The 19,569-nt window shown below is 35.9% G+C and overlaps 1 long non-coding RNA gene across 5 annotated transcripts in view; it reads right to left on the bottom strand.

Annotated features, from left to right (window-relative positions):
• The window catches only part of LOC107973852 (uncharacterized), a 121,747-nt gene that overhangs the window by 9,322 nt on the left and 92,856 nt on the right, over positions 1 to 19,569 (bottom strand). For 3 of the 5 annotated variants that reach the window (XR_001716341.2, XR_008546652.2, XR_008546654.2), the window contains one exon: positions 12,257 to 12,334. This is a non-coding gene — a long non-coding RNA (uncharacterized LOC107973852). Of the gene's footprint in view, positions 1 to 8,799; positions 8,919 to 12,256; positions 12,335 to 19,569 lie in introns of all 5 variants that reach the window. The other 2 variants (XR_008546653.1, XR_008546651.2) reach the window with 1 other exon arrangement.

Genomic DNA, 19,569 nt, shown 5'->3' with positions numbered 1-19,569 from the left:
TATACCACTCAGAATGGCTTTTATTAAGAGGCCAAAAACAAGATGTTGGCAAGGATGTGGAAAAAAGGGAATACTTATTCACTGTTGGTGGGGATGTAAATTAGTTCAACCTTTATGGAAAACAGTATGGAAATTTCTCACATAGCTAAAAATAGAACTACCATTCAATCCACCTTTGCCACTACTGGGTATATACCCAAAAGGAAATAAATCATTATATCAAAAAGATACTTGCACTCATATTTTATCACAGCTCTATTCACGATACCAAATATATGGAATAAACCTAAATGTCCACTAACAGAGAACTGTATAAAGAAAATGTTGCATGTGTTTGTGTGTGTGTATATCCATGTATATACACACACACCTTGGAATACTACTCAGCCATAACAAAGAATGAAATCATATCCTTTGCAGCCACATGGTTGGAAGTGGAGGTCATTATCCTGATTGAAATAACTTAGAAACAGAAAGTCAAATACCACATTTTCTGGCTTATAAGTGGGAACTAAATAATAGGTACACATGGATATACAGAGTGGTACAATAGGCATTAGAGACAATACTTGGGAGTCTGGGAAGCGGATGAGGGTTGAAAAACTATCTATTGGGTACAGTGTTCACTGTTTGGGTGATGGGTGTGCTAAAAGCCTCAACGTCACCACTATACACTACATGCATATAAGAAGCCTGTATTTATACTCATTATATATATAGAATGTTTTTTAAAGGGAAAAAAAAATCAGCCACATTTCTTTATGGCCACAATTCAGGTACTTCAGTGGTCTCTGTCAGTGAAAAGAGCTTAATATTTTCTAAATAATATAATAGCATCAGGTACTCTATTATTTCATTTACATTTTATCAATAAGTTGTTATATGAAACAATAAAAGAGAAGACAAAACAGTAAGTTACTTATGGGATTGTGTTATGTGCAATCTGATACTCTACATTCACCTTTTTAACAGGAAACTGTTCATCTAAATTGGATATTTCCTTTTTTAGTCAACAAAGTAATCAGAATTCATGTCAGCACACCTGTACAAGATGCACGTTAAATTGAAACAACAAAAAAGATAATCTTCAGAAGCTGAAATCCTTTAATTTTTCAGAATTTTTTTCTGTTAACATATTTCATTGTATTATGCTGTATCATTTAGAATCAAAACACCAACCTGTCATATTGCTTTTCTTTTTTATATTCATAAAATAAGGCATCATCTAATTTTGAATATAATCTTGAATATACTCCAAATGTGAGAAAAAACACTTAGAGATAGCAATAATCATGATTAAAATTTGGCTATGCAAATTCAGAGAACTTATTCTGAAATGATGCAAACATGTATACATTAAGCCACATTGTTTTTACCTCTGAAAAACCTCCTGATAAACACCACTGACCAAGAGTAGCAATTCATAGCTTCATTTCTATTTGCAACTCATGATGTATAACACATTAAGCAGACTATGCATATATACATATATACATATATATATAAATATATCAAGCAGACTAAGTTAAAAATAATAATCAACATGTCCATTGCTGCTCTTAAGAAGTGTTCTCAGATGTAATTTTGACTAAAAAGAATTCTATTGGTATTCTATATGCACCCATAGCAAGAAGTGTTAAAGTATATGAGACACACACACACAGATATCCTTATTACATATACCTAATTTAAAATGTATATATAATTATTGATGGACTAATAAATATTTCTCTATGCTACAGCTTATAGAATTGGTTATGCCAAAAGTATTTAAGGAAATAAGAAAACTAAGGTGCAGTGGGGTACAATTTCTTGGTACTTTTTTGGGAAGAAAGGCTGTGGTAGAAGTCTCCTGACTGTCACATTATATGCCCAGAGAGCTTTGCTATATTCCTAAAGTGTTTAAATTAAAAATGCATTCCTAAAAACTGCATTTTCCCCTAAAGTCCTTAAAAATTACTAAATAACCATGTCTGAACAACATTAAGTTACATCTTGAGTTTATATGATAAGCTATCACATCTTGCTTCTGTGAGTCTTACATTGCCCAAGAATTATTAGTCCAGTTCACATGGAAAGAGACATATTTTTATTTACTTGGATTCAAAAGATTCTTTAATGTTATAAACAAATAACACACTCAAAAATAAAGTTTAATATTCAGATTTTACAGTCCTAGCCATTTTTCCCTTCAACTTTAATATTAATTGCTTTCTGAATGTATCATTACTTTTAAGACAGAAACGTATAAGTTCAAATATTTAGACACAGGAGACACACTCATCTTATGTGCTTCCACAGATATAAATTAGATATATGCTTATCATAACAGGTTGTAATTGCCATTTTATTTGTCTAACAGCTCAAGAGACTACAAGTTCTATGGAGACAAAGATCATAACTCTTTTAATCACTATTGTAGCTACAGTGCTGGTGTTATATAGCTGGCATATAAGTGATGATCAATACATTTTTGTTGAATTTTTATTCATTCATTAAATACTTATCAGACACCTTCTATGAGCTGTATGATTGGCAGTAAAGATTCTGACATGAACATAACTGAGAAGCTTAAACTCACAGGAAAAATAAAATACAGCGTAGCAAGTGCAATGATAAAAAGCACATTATTTATCAAAGTAATAAAGAAAAAAGAGGACTTAATTCTTTCTGGCATAATTTGTGAAAGACTCCTGAAAGAGGTCACACCTGAGCCAGATTTCAAAGAAGAATGGGCTTTTGCCAGGAAGATCAGTGCGGAGATTTGACAAAATTCTAAATAAATGGTGCGGTATTTGAAAAGGCACACTGGATATGATGATAAAAATTGACAAAACCCATATCCCTAAAACATAAAATAAATTAGCTGTTAAAATATGTGGTAGTTCTTACTCCACAAAGAGTGAATTACCACTCCAAAAATTTTATCAACATCGCCTTAATACTGCTATTGCTTGAAACTATGATCCCATAGAATTTTATATTATCACTATTAGACCTCCATTCTAATTTAATCAGTATGTCCCACTTATCAGCATAAGATAAAGAATTAAGTCACTTTCCTTTTATTCAAATTAAGCGATTCTGAGGTTCTAGTCTATCTCTTCAGAATCTTCTCCTTATTTATTGCTTTAAGCCCCTCAGGGACAGTTTGCTTTTGTTTAATTTTCTTTCTTTTTCTATATATATATATGTCTATCTTATATATGTAAATACACATACATAAATATAAATATATATATATAGAGAGAGACAGAGACAGAGAGAGAGAGAGAGAGACAGAGAGAGAGAGAGAGAGAGAGAGAGGTCTCTGTTACCCAAGCTGGAGTGCAGTGGCGTGATCATGGCTCACTGTAGCCTTAAACTCCTGGACTCAAGGATCCTCCCATCTCTGCCTCGCTAGTAGCTGGGACTACAGACATGCACCTCCATGCGTGGCTAATTTTAATTTGCTTTTTGTAGTGACAGGGTCTTGCTATGTTGCCCAGGTTGGTCTTGAACTCCTGGCCTCAAGTGATCCTCCCACCTCAGCTTCCCAAAGTGTTGGGATTAGAGGGGTGAGCGACTGTGCCTGGCCCAGGGATAGTTTCTTAGTCCAAAAGGTCTCAGGAAAGCAGCCTCTGTCAGACAAGAGTCTTCCACCCTGGCTGCAATACTGTGGTTGCTTCCATAGGACTGGTGTTGTAACCTTGGCAGTCTTCCCAAGAAAATATAGTGCAGGAAGGTCAGGTGTTTCCTAGGGGACCATGTATAGTAACTTGGTACACACTAAGCCCAATGCATGGTGAGCTAGCTTCCAGGTACAATTTATGTCCTAGTATAGATGGTGTTTCTTGCCTCCCCACCTGGTCATGGGTGAAGGAATAAAAAAGATGATTTCATGCTTAATTCTCATGATTCCATGCCACCTTCTTCTTGAGCACCTAACATGAAAGTTGTTTAATAATACACATCTTCCTATTTATATATGCAAATATCCACACAGCCTTTAAAAAAAAAAAAAAAACTAAATCAAGCCCAGATCTAGAAGGGTTGCCTGTTTCAGCCACATGTTATACCATGAATTACATCTCTGTAGAGTTTCCAAGAGTGTTAAAGGTTCTCGCCTTTTCTAGCCACACCAGTGATCACCATTTCCTATCCTTGGGTGAGTGATATTTCTATCTATAAAAATCCTAAATTCAATTTGTCCTACAGAATGCTTCCCAGTTAAACTTCTTCCTTAAAGTGTAACTCTCCTTGCACCAAGTAAAAATTTGTTTTGGCCCTCTACTGCATGTCAAATTGTGGCCATATGTTCTAGTTTTGAGTCTTCCTACTCATATTACAGCATAACACTTCATGTAACCATAGTCTCACATATTCCTATAGTGATAAGGAATTAGATATCTCCTACTGCCAATCCTATCCAATCTAATCATTTTATTTCATTGATGAGGAATCAGACTAGAATTTTAAAGTTCTATTAGCATAGGTACTTTTCACATTCACTACCATATATTTAATGCTGAAATGAGTACCTGGCCTATCAAAAGTGCTTGCTAAATATTTGTTGCATGAGTTAAAGTTTAGATTCATTTTTCTGTTTATTTCCAAGCTACAAATCAAAGTATGTATACAGGATCTGATTATCTCACCACACCCAAAGTGAGTATTGAAGCAAATTAAAATAAAAATCATACATCTACACTAATTCCCCTAATATCAAGGTGCACAATATTATTACTATTTCAAAAATAATAATAAATATTTATTAAACATTTAGCATGTGCTATATTTTGAATGATTGTCCCCTCCAAACTCATGTTAAAATTTAAAGATTGCCATTGATAGTATCTGGAGATGGCACCTTTAAGAGGTGGTTAGGTCATAAAGTCTCCACTCTCAGGAAGTGACTACCACCATTATCAGGGGAGTAGGATCTCCCACTCTTGCTCTCTCTGTCACCTCTCTTGGCCATTCTTCCATATGATGATGCCTTCAGCCTTCAACACGCCTTCAGATGTTAAGACGCAGCAAAAAGGCCCTCACCAGATTCTGGCACCTGGATATTGTACTTGCCAGCCTCCAGAAATGTGAGAAATACATTTCTGTTTACTTTAATTTATCCAGTTTCAGATATTCTGTTATTGCAGCACAAAATGGTTAGGCGTTGTTCTGATATTTTAAATATATTAACTAACATAATCTACAAAAAATCCCGTAGTAGACATTAGTTTTATGTCAATTTTACAAACAAGGAAACTGACCACAAAGAAACTAAATTACAAGTACACTGGGAGAAGAATGTAAGAAAATTTTGTCTGTAACATGTGTAGGAGCAGAGAGTATTACAGGTAACTAACTACCAGTTATCCAGGCTTAGTATCCGATTTCATGGAAATGCCAATATGAAGATAGCAAACTTTGAATGAACATTTAGGTTTCGGGGTGTGTATGTGTACTTTAATGTGTTTGGTTTGGGTTTTTATGTGGAGAGACCTTTAATATATCCAAAGAAAAATATTAGGATGGCAGTTGGCTTAGAGGTCAGAAGAGAAGCCTTGAATGAGGATATAAATCTGGGAGTCAATGACTTACAATTTATATAGTGTCTAGCTATGACACACACATGCATAGTGGCACATCCTCATACATACATACATACATACACACACTCAGATACTAATATATAGAACTATGTCATGCTGAACTATAATTTAGCCCAGCTTCTTAATTCAGAAAATACTGTCTTTTAATACTAAAGCTTAGGGTTCTATATTCATTAAGTTTAGCTACTTGTAGCAGAAACCAGAATACAACTATTTATCAGGTAACAAGTCAGGAAGAAGGTATTTTAGAGCTAGCGCTGGTAAGGGCCTCAAGTTTCTTATAGTTTCCTACTCTCCCATCGTAATTATGACATTTGTTTTTATTCATTGTGGTGTTACAATATTCTGGGCAGGGATAAGGAAGTGCAAAATACTGCGCATATCAGGAAAGCAAAGCATTTCATTTTTTCATGGCCGCCCCTAGAAATAAAAGTTCCTGGGAAACCAGGTTTTTTATCTGAGCATAATGTAACCCCAAATAAAATTGAGTTTATGTTTTTTAAGAAAGGGAGCGTGAATATCAGATAGATATTTGACATGTGCTGTGATTTGAATGTGCTCCTTGCAAAAGTCAAGCATTAAAGCTTAATGGCCAATATGTTAGTAGTAAGAGGTGGAGGCTTTAAGAGGGGATTAAGTCGTGAGGGCTCCAGCCTTCGTGGATGGTATTAGGTGGCCTTACAAAAGTACCTGATGGAGCAAGTTTGTCTCTTTTGCCCTCCACCTTCAATCATGTGAGAGCACAGTGTTCCTCCCCTCTCGAGGATGCAGCATCAAGGCACCATCTTGAAAGCAGAGAGCAGCCTTCACCAGACACTGAACCTGCTGGTACCTTGATAGTGGACTTACGAGCCTCCAGAACTGTGAGAAAATAAATTTCTCTTCTTTACAAATTACAAATTAGTCTGTGGTATTTTGTAATAGCAGCACAAATGGACTAAGATAGCATGTCTGCCAGAGAGTTGTTGGGCTTTAGAGCTTTAACAGAATTTGAAACTGCCTTACCACAATTTTCCAGATAAGATTAAAGTGATTTGCTCCAGGCTACATTTTGAGCAGGTAGTACTGGCAAAAAATAAAACTGGTAAAAGCAGAACCTCGGTGTGCTGGCTGGTAGTACATTTATCATATCATACTGTAATATCAATTGCCTAAAATTTCATAATGCAGTCCACAACCTATCCCAGAGCCCTCTATGTTCCACTTAACTCCCATAGTTCTCTGTATGAATGATCATTATCATATTTATCACACTCTTCTGTAATTATTTGTTAGTGTGTCTACTTGCTCTCTAAATTAAAAACACCCTCTGGAGCAGGCATCATGAGTTATTCATCTTTCTAACCCTTTCCTATCCTCTCCCACTCTTATTCTCAGAGAACACTCAGCATATTGTAGATGGTTAATAAGTTTTTGTTAAATGAATTAATTTCACATAGAAGAATATAACCTCATGATAATATTTTAGTGTTGCTGATGGAAGGATATTAAATTTTTACAGTGTTGATTTTTACCCCAACAGCCCCCAAGCCCTTGACTAAAATCATTAATACATTATTATCATCATAGTCTCAGGGCTAGTGAAAGTCATCTGATTCAGTTCCTACATTCATGTAATCGTCTTTATCATCAGAGTCAACTAAGGACCAGAGAAGTTATATTGCCCAAGGTTACAAGATCAGTAGGTGAAAGGGAGGAGACAGGGCGCAGGTTTCCTTCTTCTTAGGGCTATTTAGTGTCATTATTGTTGTTTTCAGTACATCACATTGCCAAAACTTTATTGCAATGATATATTTCACTTTTATATTTCATATGTTCAAAGTCTAAAATGTGCTATGCTATTTTAAAATATTGAGCCTTTGATATATCTTTGGGTGAAAATGCAAAGGTTTTCACAAGTATGATATTGTATTTGAGCAACAGCAAATGTGCCAAAATTTATTATCAACATTGAACTTGAGTTTTTCTATTTCTAGGGATTGATACTCATAATACATCTTTAGTGTCCCTCCAGGGCAGCTTAGATAGTCTACTTTTGGTTTATAATGGAAAAAAATAGAGGTTAAAATAAAGGCCAGAGCAACTGTCAGAAAGCATTAGTTTTGCTGCTCTATAAACATATCCATTTACTTAAATTATGCTGGCTCTTAGCATCCACACTTTTGCTATATGCAACATAGTTAACACTATTTTCTCAGCACTTTACTCACTTGAAAATGAGAACATGTATTTTATATGATTAAATAAATTAGACAAGGCTAGGCTATGACATATAGTTCTTGTCTCCAAGACCTAAATGAAATCAGAGAAGTCTATTAAGAGGTAGACAGTAAACATAAAGACCATCAGGTGCAGAGCTAAACATAATCTCATGTATTTCACATAGATATTTCATATCATATATATCAAATCTGTCTTATATATTTATAGTAATCTTCATCTTTTTTTTTACTAGTAGTCATGTAAGCACTATTTCCCCTGGACATAAATTCACTGAATATAAATTTGTTGAATAAGAATGATTTTATATTTCTTTTTCAATTCAATGCAACCTACAGTGCGAGTGAAAAATCTGGAAATTGTCTGAACAATGAGAAATAGTTGGGTAAGTCAAACAGGATCAATTGGCGTTTGCATGTCAGGGTTATGCCCCTAATCTATTTAAAGAGTTACAGCCTGGGATTCTGTTTAAAATATATATTCTTATTTTCATACTTGATCCTATTTGATCCTCTCCAAAACCTCGTAAGTTAAAAAACAAGAGCAGGTTTTCTTATTTCTAGATGATGAAAATTAGGCTCAGGAAAGTTCTACAGCCTATCTAAATTCTCATAACTACTAAGTTACAAAATTGGAAAGTCAGAGGGAATAAAATCCAGGGAATTCTGCTTTGAAATTCTGGGCTCCTTTTATTTCACTACATTTTCCTGTCGTTAGAAGTGAATCAGCCTGGGTTGGGGGGACAGAAACAACACACATCATAAGAGTTAAGCTGATGTTTTATAGATTTGTTTTAATAATTATTTTTTAAACCTAGTTTGGTTACTAAACAACTACACTCAAGACAGGTAATCACTTAAAACCTCATTCATTTCATAAACTTATGAAATACCTGAATAGTAATTAGTTCTGTTACAGAATTGCTTTGATGTGCTACATTTAATGATTACTATATTTTTAAATTTATAATTGTCTAATATCTACTTACCTATTGCTATGGAAAAAAGAGACCTTTTTTGTTATATGTATGCCTTCTAATCCTGCCTTTATATTGCTCTGTGAAAAGCTGATTAGGAGCAAAGTCCATTGAGGTATATATTAAAGGAACTGTGGGAAAATAAGTCAGAAAACCAACATAGGAAGTTAAACAGGAAATAAATTTTTTAACATCTGTTCATTCTTTTTAAATTATATACATTTCCTTTGCAAAAAAAATTTAGAAGTCAGTTATAAACATGTACCAAGAAGGCTTATTGTGAATAATTCAATACCTTCTTGCATACACCACTGCTTTCTCATAACCAACCTGCCCTCCAAATAATATTATGTAGACTACCACTATATTTGTATTTGTTTAGTGCTTTAACGATTTTTTCCCATATATTATCTTTGTTTTTTTTTTTTTTTTTTTGAGATGGAGTTTCGCTCTTGTCACCCAGGCTGGAGTCGAATGGCACAATCTCAGCTCACTGCAACCTCCACCTCCTGGGCTCAAGTGATTCTCCTGCCTCAGCCTCCCGAATAGCTGAGTTTACAGGTGCCTGCCACCACGCCAGCTAATTTTTGTGTTTTCAGTAGAGACTGGTTTTCACCATGTTGGCCAGGTTGGTCTTGAACTCCTGACCTCAGATGATCCACCCACCTTGGCCTCCCAAAGTGCTGGTATTACAGGCATGAGCTACCGCGCCTGGCCATCTTTTTGATCTCTTTATATTAGTTGTGTGTCCTTTTATGTCTACATACATACTACATTTCACTGATCATCCCTTTGTCTAAAATGTAAGCTCAGGAGTTATACTTATATCATAGAACCATGTTCAGTTTTGAGAATATAAATAGTATAACATCTTAGCTAAGCAAGAAGATAAATGTCCTGAGCATCATGCAATTAATTTCATGACAAATATGTCATAAATCATCCAGAATCTCCTCATTTTCTTATACCACAGAGACTTAAGAATTTCAGAAATGTAGTGATGTTATCATCATCCTTTGGTATTCAAAGTTGATTCTTGTTACCAATATCCTCATCTCTATCTGAGGTTGCACCTGAAAAATGTTTGAAACTCGTGGCCCCACACAGACCAAGTCCTGTAACTGTTAATGGCTGTCATTTAAGGGTCTGTGCACCTCTATTTTTCATGCCAAGAGCTTTAATTAAACTTTTGAACTCTACATGCCAGGTTAGTTGATCTGCTGCTATTCTTCCTCCTTTGTAGAGCTCAATTTCTCTGCTCAAAATTATGTAACTTTGTAATGTTTCTTCCATTCATCTTCATCCATCCACACATTCCAGTATTTGTGACTCCCCTGACCACTACTCTAACCAAAATCTGCTTTATGGAATTAGTATTATAAATATTACTTAAATTATTTTGTAAATTTAAGGCACCTTACCCCAAGTGTTTTAATAGCATGGTAACTCTAATTCTGGAATGAAAGACTCTTGAAGATATTGAAGGCATCAAATGAAAAGGAAAAATTCGTAAGATGGTTGTGATGAAAAAAGAGCTGAGAACTTGGTTCTGGAGTACACATTTGGCTGATTCCTTATCCAGATTAGAATCTGACCCTAAGAGCATTTTTCTCTATTCTGATCCTCTGACACACATTCTAGAAAGATTAAGGGTGAGATCTTTGACACTTTAATTTAAAGCCAAAAAGCAATATTTGTGTTAAGAAGAATAATGTCAAACTCAGTAGCAAATGCAAAACATTTCAGCTATTTTATATAATTTAATGCTAGAAATATCCTGAAGAAGGAAATATATTCTTGGAAAAGAAAATATTGGAAATAGAGACATCCCTGGAAAAAAAGGTAATATAATTTTTAAAGTGCCTAATTCAAAATGATTCAAAAGGCACAGAACCTTTTCCCCTTTATCATTTTGCCTACATTCTAAAATGAAATCTTGCCATTTTTATTGTACTTAGAACAAGTATTAGATATGTTATTAAAATACCAACCTAGAGATAAAAATGGGTCAAAGGCACACCTTGATTTTTATCATTTTATGCCTTGAAAATTACAACTTAAAATATACAGTTAATAATCTTCCTAATGGACTACAGAAATACCAGTTATGTATATATCCCTTCTGATATACACTCTGTGGGAGAGTGTATCTTCCAGATATATACCATCCTACATATGCTTCTTACAATGTAACATCAACACTTCAGTCAAGAGGTGAAGTCTATTAAACATATCTCATTTCTTTCTCTTTCCTTTTCCTCATTCTCTGACTTCTCTCTTTTATCTTCAGCCACTCTTGGAACTCAGCCAGCCACTCTGCTGTCAGCAAGTCCACACTAGCCATGTAGAAAAATAATATGGAAAGTTCCACATGGAGAGAAACTAACTCCCCCATTCAATAGCTAGTCAAAACAACCAAGGATAAGCAATCCTTCAGATGAGTCCAGCTTCCAGCCATTGGGTCTTCCAACTGAGGCCTCAGATACTGTGGAAAAGAGGTAGGCTATCCCCTTTGTTCCCTATCCAAACTCTTAACCCACATGATCCATCAGGATAATAAATGGTTGTTTTCCTCAAATACATTTTACATAATTTGTTATAGAGTAAAAGTTAACAGAAACATTATCAAATTAGAACTAAGTACTTGGTGTTTTTGTTTTCTACTCTTGGCTTTTGTCATGAGCGCAATTTTTGATTATTATTATTTTTTAAATAATGAAGCAGAGTATTATGTCATCTACTTCATTCCTTCCTTGATTCTGAATCTCCTAGCCAGGTTCAGTACACTTCCAGAGGTAGCACATGGCACAACCATATTTCAAGACTAAATGAGCAATTTAGAAACAATATGGGAACATATTTTGCAACTCTATCTATGTTAGTACCCAGATGTAGAGACATTCAACTTATATCAACATACATTCAGGCCGGGTGTGGTGGCTCATACCTGTAATCCCAGCACTTTGGGAGGCCAAGACCAGAGGATCACTTGAGGTCAGGGATTCAAGACCAGCCTGGCCAACATGGTGAAACCCCATCTCTACTAAAAATACAAAAATTAGCCATGCATGGTGGTGTGTGCCTGTAATCCCAATTATTCCAGAGGCTGAGGTGAGAGAAGCTTAAACCTGGGAGGTGGAGGTTGCAGTGAGCCCAGATCATGCCACTGCACTCCAGCTTGGGCAACAGAGTGAGAATCCATCTCAACAACAACAAAAATACATTCATTGAGTATCTGTATGTGCAAAAGAAAAAAAAAAAAAACGAGCGGATTTATGTTAAGTAATTTGTACAAGGCATGCACTATTAGTTTCTTAAAAATGTACAACAATCTTATTACATAGGGCATCACCACGGATGTGACTCAGAGAAGTTAAATAACTTTTAAGATCTAACTACCAGTTGTTGGTTGAGTCAAGATTCAAACTCATATCTGCATTATGACAAATATATGACTTTCGCACCTTACCTTGTTTCTGTAATGGGATAATAATAGTAACAATTTCAGTGTTTGTCACATAAATTCAATGAAATTCATGGAAGTTCCCTAGAACATAGTAAACAATAAATATTAAAAATTAATGGTATTTTTATTATGTCATTTTTTTCTTTTCTACTTGGTGCTAGATATTGTAAAAAAAAAAACTTAGTAACACGTAGTCTTTACCTTCACTATATTTGCAATATAATGTTGGGAGTGTTAAGTTGGATCTATAATGGGTTAGGCATTGTATAAATACACAAATAACTGTAATGTAAAATAAGTTGTAATAAATGACTTAAGACAGGTATAAGAAAATGACTATATTCAGTTGAGATATCAAGAAATGTTTTATGAATACGATGGTGCCAAAGATGAATCTTGATGGTTAAGATTTTATTTTAACAGAGAGAAAGAGATACTAATTTCATGTAGAAGGAACTGCATAATGAATGAATATGCAAACATTGGGAAATTTCTCTAAAAATTCTACAAAGTTTGGTATTCCTGGAGAAAAGAGCTCGTTAAATTTTTAAGATGGAAAGATTGGATATGTTTATAAGCTAGGGGAAGGAGTCAGTAAAAATTTTAAGAATAGAGACAGAAAAATGGCTATTCTAAAAAGAGTAAGAATGGAATGGGTCGAGGAAGGTGGGAATGCAATTGTCCCTGAAAAGCAAGTGAAGCACCTCATTCTCAGAGACTGTAGAAAACTGGGATTATAGATTAGGTGACTGCGTATGAAACGGTAGGGAGTGGAGGAAGAATGTATATGATGACTTCAAATCCTCAGTTTGATAGGAAAGGAGATTGTCTGAGTGGTGGAAGAGAAGAGGGCTTGAAGAGGATGCAGAAGGTTTAGAATGGTTTTGAAACTGAATAAAATAAGCAATTGAATAAGGATACATGCAAGGATTGAAAGTATTGTTCCCATGGTAAGTATTTATTGTTTATCTCCCGTGTGTTAGATTTTGAAAGCACAATAATAAACAAGGTAGACACTGACTACACCTTCAAGACAGAGATTAGTTAAGTAAATGAAAAAATTACCATTCAATGTGATTACTGTTCAGGAACTTTGAATGGAAAGGTGTCATTTGAATATCGATAGGCATTAACCAAGCAATGAGAGAAAGAGGAGTAAAGAGTGCTGCAACACACAGCCTACTATATGCAAAGACCCACAATTACAGGAAGTCTGGTATATTCTATTTCACTGAGTATAGTGCCTTCTGGAAGTTCAGAGAGATACAGTTGAGGAGAGGAGAGGCTAAAGAATAAGAAGGGAGGGCCTGACTATGTTGGTCTGTATATAGTACAGCAAGGAGTTTGGACTAAACTCCCAAGACATTAGAGAAACGCTGTATGGTTTTATACAGGAGAAAAATCAGCTCCAATCTACATTTTGAAAGATGTCTTGGTTAAAGCTCTCCATGGCAAAAAAACAGAATACTGCTAGAGCTGACTTAAGCAAAAAGAAGAAATTTATTAACTATATATTATACTGTTTTTCAACCTTTTCCATATCCTGGCACAGATGGAAAATGATAATATTTATACAGCACCCTGGGGAAAAGAGACAAGGCTGCTTGTGGCAGGAGGCAAGCAGCCTGGGGACTCCAGCTGCCCTGAGGCTAGGGGGTCAATATCGCAGCATACATCTGCAACAGACCAGCTGGAGAGCTCAGAGCCACTATGTGAAATTATAGACTCAAGGATAAATCATGCAAGCAGAGACTGGCTGAGCCTTATGAGGCTAGGAACTCTAAAGCCATCAGAAGTCAAGTCTCTTTTCTCAGCCTCTCTCTCTGTCTGGGGCAATGTGGTTCTATCTCTGCTCCTTTTGGTATATAGATGCTTCCTTGTGCACATGGCTGAATCTGCCTCATATCTCCCACATGTGCAAGTTCTTCCAGTTAAAGTATCCAATTAAAAAAACCTAACAGTCCTTAATGTTAACTCCACATTTCCAAGAAAAAGAATCTGATTGAACCAGGTGTCTATTCTGTCTGCATCTTTTGTTATCAGTAAGAAAGATGCCATATAATAAACATGGAGCCATGGAGGCCCACTGCCATGTGATTGGAGGTAATTTCTGAGAAAAGCTGCAGAAGCGGGCGGACTCTTGAGACCTCAGAAGAGTACTCTGGCTACAATAGGAAGCATGTCTAAAGAAAAGACTATATGGGATTCATGGAGATGCATTGAGAAGCTGTTCCAGCAATCCAGGAAAAGTTCAGAATGGCCAAGGCAAGAGTAAGAGTATTAGTAATACAAGTACAGAGATTTGAGCAATAGTTTCAAGGCATAATTAATAAGATCTGGGGTTTGGTTATTTGAAGGTATAAAGAAGAAAAAGAGCCAGATTTCTGGCTTGAACAACCAGGTGAAGGGGATGGCATCTTTCACTGATCGGGGACATGTGGGAGGAATAACAAGATTGAGAGACAGAAGAGTTTCACCATTGGATTGATACGTCCAATAGGCAGCTGTTAGGAGATATTGGAGCTCAGAAGGGCCATCTAAGAGGAATTTAAATGTGGGAGTTTTTAAAATAATGACTAAAGTTTTGGAGTGAAATTGTGCAGGTAGAGAGTTTAGGATGAGAGTAAAAGCTAAGAAACAGTGGAAAGGACCCCAGGAAAAAAACATAGTTTGAGAAGTGGTCAGAGTAGGAGAGGCCTCCAGAGGAGATTGGGAAAGAGTACCAAGATGGGAGAAGAAAGCACAAGAAAGAAAGAGGAAACTGAAAGACAAAAGGAAGGATTTTTTTCTACAAATAGAGAGAAAACAGTAGTGCCAAATGTTGCCAAGAAGGAAAATCGAATATAAAATAAAAAGAGCTCCACGGATTTAGCAATAAGTGCCTTGGCAAGGCAGCCATCTAAATAGAGGAGTGAGTACAAAAGCCAAAATAGAAAGTATTTAAGAGTAAATGGGAGATAAAAAAGTAAAGCTTTAGCAAGAGTCATGAGAAATTTGGCTGTGAAAAGGCAGAGAGATATGCCAATAATCAAAGAGGGTTATAAATTGAGGGAGGGTTTTGTTTTGTTCTTAAATATGTCATATTAATTCCATACAATGGTGTATCTGGCAGGCATCTCCAAGCTAAAGAGTGGAGATGAAATGGTGGCAGTAACTCAAAAAGCGTGCCAAATCTTTTCTACCTGTGCCTAAAAACGCAGAGGATAATGCTGAACTGCAGGATTTAGAAGTTCATTCTCTGGTCACTGAATATATCAGGTCAATGAAGCCTTCAAGGTGCCAACAGAGATCATGGTCAGGTGGACCCATATATGAACTCCACCAACACATTGAGAGGATCCTTGCTGGAAAGGAACAGGCTGTTCCTAAGCCAAAATCTGGTGTTTCTCAGAAGAAAAAGATAACCCAAAAGGAACTGAAGAGGAAAATTTAGGACAGGAAATACAAACCACACAATTAATGTAAATAAAAAGAAAATAAGAGGGAAGGATAGGTGACAACTGATATGAAGTATGAGATAGAGAAGAGATGTGTGTGTGTGTGTCTGTGTGTGTGTCTGTGAGTGTGTGTGCATGTTGTATTGCTTTTATAGAATGGGAGAGAACTAAGAATTTAGGAGAACTAAGAATGGGAGAAAACTAAGAATTTAGGATTATGCCCAGGACATAGTAGATACTCAATACATATAGTCATGAAAAAAAGAAAAAGAAAGGAAGGTAAGGAGGGAGGGAGGGAGGGAGGAAGGCAAGGAGAAAGGGAGGAAGGGAAAGAAGGAGGCAGGGAAGGTGGGAGGAAGAAAAGAAGGAAGGAAGAGAGGAAGGAAGGAAAGGAAGGAAGGGAGGGAGGGAGGGAGGGAAGGAAGGAAGGAATGAAGGAAAGAAGGAAGGAAGGAAGGAAGGAAGGAAAGGTGTCTGCAGGCTCAATACAGGGACTCCCTGAAAGTTGATGTCATTGAAGATATACCAAAAAGAATAAATATGTAATGGACCAAAATCCCAGTGTAGATTGAAAAGTATGATGTATAGAACCCATACATTTATTTTTAAACCAACTGAAAAGTGGCTTTAATAGGCAAAAGATTTCTAAAGAGAAAAATATACATAAAAACAAGAATGATAATATCTGAAATAGTAAGACAAGCCCCAGAAAACAAAGGCTGATAACACCAAAGATAACTGTAGTGTCTTTAGAATGGTGCTGATGGGGTGAGCTGAGCTGCTCCTCCTTGGCTTTCATAAACAATAAAGTAAAAGTAAAACATAGTTCCCAGAATCTGTTGGCTATTTACACAAGAAGCTAAACTATAATCTCTAATGAAAACCAGATGTGGCAGAATGTTGAACTGGACTGTTTCACTCCATTTTGGGGCTGAAGCCTCAAAATAATAAAAATCACATTCGAATTTAGGTACAGCTAAACATGCATGACTTCAAAGGAGTAGTCAAAACCCACTTTTGTGATTGTTAATCTCTTATCCTCTTTTAGTGCATAAAAGATTTGGAAGTTTGAGAGAAAAGTTGGATAAAAAAGGATCTGTGTAGCGAGTTAATGTTCTCTGGGATTCCCTCCCCAAGAGGGAGAAGTCAGAGAAGAGGTGTCTCTTTCTCACTTCATTCCTGGGAAATTGGGTTTCTTGGACACCATGAGGAGAGTTTGATGTTTCCCTGGTGCTTCAGGTGACACAGCAGGTGGCTGTCTAAGAAATCAAGGTTCATAACAGTGTAGTGAACTAAGTGCCCTGGGAATGGAGAAAGGTGGACAAGACTGCGCTGAGTCCGGCCTGCACTCCGTGTTGTTATGGCAAAGAGGATGAATGTTTCCTATGGACCAAATGTGGGTCTCTTTCAACAGAGAAAACACGAGTATTTTTAAGACCATCCCTTAAGGTATAAAAGAACTTGACCAGAAAGAATTTGGAGGTTCTCTTCTGGAAGCAGAGGGGGTTCTAGGGACAATATAAGAAATCAGTTCAAGAAAAATGTTACTTCTGTCAAGGCTACTACTAATGAGAAATCCTCAAAGACTACACTCCTCTGTGGAACTCACCAAAGTGATATATGATGAAAACGACTGCAGTGCTCAGAAAGTGGTGACACCAAACAGCTTAAATTCAAGAACACATCTTGAATGTTTTCTCTGAGTGAAATTTTTATGCCCTTCTTAATTTTACCTCCATTGATCTCATCCATATGCCAATCGTGGAAGGGTCAGAAACTGTTAGAAAGATGGAAAAGGGGATGGAGTCTCTAGATTGGGAGAGAGAATCCTGCCAAGCTTTTTCCTTCATTTCCCACTTCAGGAGACCAAACTGGGTAGTTCCAAGGAGAAACAAAACTAACCTAATACTAAATTTGAAGTGTTAATTATTATACCTGAAAGAATATATTAATTATGGGAATGAAACTGTGATCTATGCCTTGAAGTGGCTGGGAGACTTTTCATTATTCTGTGTGTGACTGGGATGTCATGGGTTTGCCCAAGATTTCGTCAAGGGGCAGGCTAAGTACCAACCCCATGCAATAGGTCTAAACAGTGAACAAAGGGAAAAATCAATCCGTTTCTCATTGTCTCACAAGAACCTCTTCTTCATCAAGATGTTTACACAGTATTCATAATCCACCCACTACTTTTTCTCTTTTCCCAAGCAATAGAAAAACAGACATGTCTAGTATCTTAAAAGTTTTACCTGTCTTTATACTTGAATTTAAAAAAGCAATAAGGCGATGAAAAAAATCAGGTGAAACCTGAAGTAATTTTATTTTATACAATATTGAAACAGGTTCTTTTCATTTATTTTCTAGAAGAAGAGAGAGAAAGTTCGTAGGAGAAATATATGATATGATAGTTCTATATGATATAATCTTCTGTGCAGAATATAACCATACATACATGAATCACTTTCCTCCTTTAATGCTATTTTAATGCTTATTCTAGAAACATATTTTATTAATTAAATGAGCCCAGTGAAACACATTTGTTAGGAGAATAGTTATTATGTGAAATGTTAATGTTAAGGGCTATCTCTTCTCTGGCTAACTGCGGTTTCACAGACTAAATTATTTGTTCTAGGTAAAGTCCCATGTTGTTCGCCTTCTCCTAATACAAGCCTAAATTATAGAATGCTGATATCCACGAGAAATACTTGAGGAAATGAAAGCAAACATCTGGAGGTGAACTAAATTCTCTCCCTATGCAAGGCAACCAACAAAGTACTAAAGTTGAATACTAGAATTTGAGGAGTCTTCCCTATCAAAATCAACCACTGACATTCATGCAGTGACTGCTGTAGGCATTTGAAAATCAAGCAGGTTGGCATTGACTGAGCCATTCTTGCAGTAGAATGTTTCTGCCATGTATTTTTCACCAACATTTTTTGTAGAGGTCATTTAAGGCTTTAAATCTTAGAGAAGTAGAAAGTAAGTTTAATTTTTTTCCTGTGACAGATACACTAGTTCAATTTTTCATCTGAGGCACAATGCTCTCTTTTATTTCTCTTTTCTTACTGTGGTAAAAACATTTAACATGAAATCTACCCTCTTAATAAAACTTTTTTAGTGTACAATGCAGTAGTGTTAATTTTAGGCATTAAGTTGTACCTCAGATCATTGGAACTTATTCATCTTGCATAACTGGAACTTTGTATCTTTTAAATAGCAACTTCTCATTTCTCCCTACCCCTAGTCCCTGAAAATCATCATTCTACTCTCTGCTTCTATGAGTTTGACTACACAAGATACCTCATATAAGGGGAATCATGTGGTATTTGTCCTTTTACTGGCTTATTTCACTTAGCACAGTGTCCTCAAGGTTCAACCTTGTCATCTCATATGGCAGGATTTCCTTCTTTTTTAAGGTTGAATAATATTTTATTGTATACCATATTTTCATTATTGATTCATCTGGTCAGTGGGCTTTTAGGTTATTTTTGCATCTTGCCTATTTTGAATAATACTGCAATGAACATGGCAGTGCAGGTATCTCTTTGAGATAATGGTTTAAATTCTTTTGGATATACACCCAAAACTGGGATTGCTATATCATATGGTAGTTCTATTTTAAATTTTTTGAGAAATTTCCATACTGCTTTCCGTAACGGCTGTATCCTTCTGTATTACCACTAATGGTGTATAAAGGTTTGAATTTCCCCACATCCTCACCAATGCTTGTATTTGTTTTCGAATTGCTATCCTGACAGTGTGAGGTGAAATGTCATTGTGGTTTTGATTTGCATTTCCTTGATTATTAGTGATGCTGAGCATTTTTTCACATGCCTGTTGGCCATTTGTATGTCTCCTTTGGAGAAATGTCTATTCAAA

This window comes from Pan troglodytes, chromosome 13, assembly GCF_028858775.2.
Source record: "Pan troglodytes isolate AG18354 chromosome 13, NHGRI_mPanTro3-v2.0_pri, whole genome shotgun sequence".
NCBI lineage: Eukaryota > Metazoa > Chordata > Mammalia > Primates > Hominidae > Pan > Pan troglodytes.
Note: the sequence above shows the minus strand (reverse complement) of the source record. Positions and strands in the feature narration are given on the sequence as shown.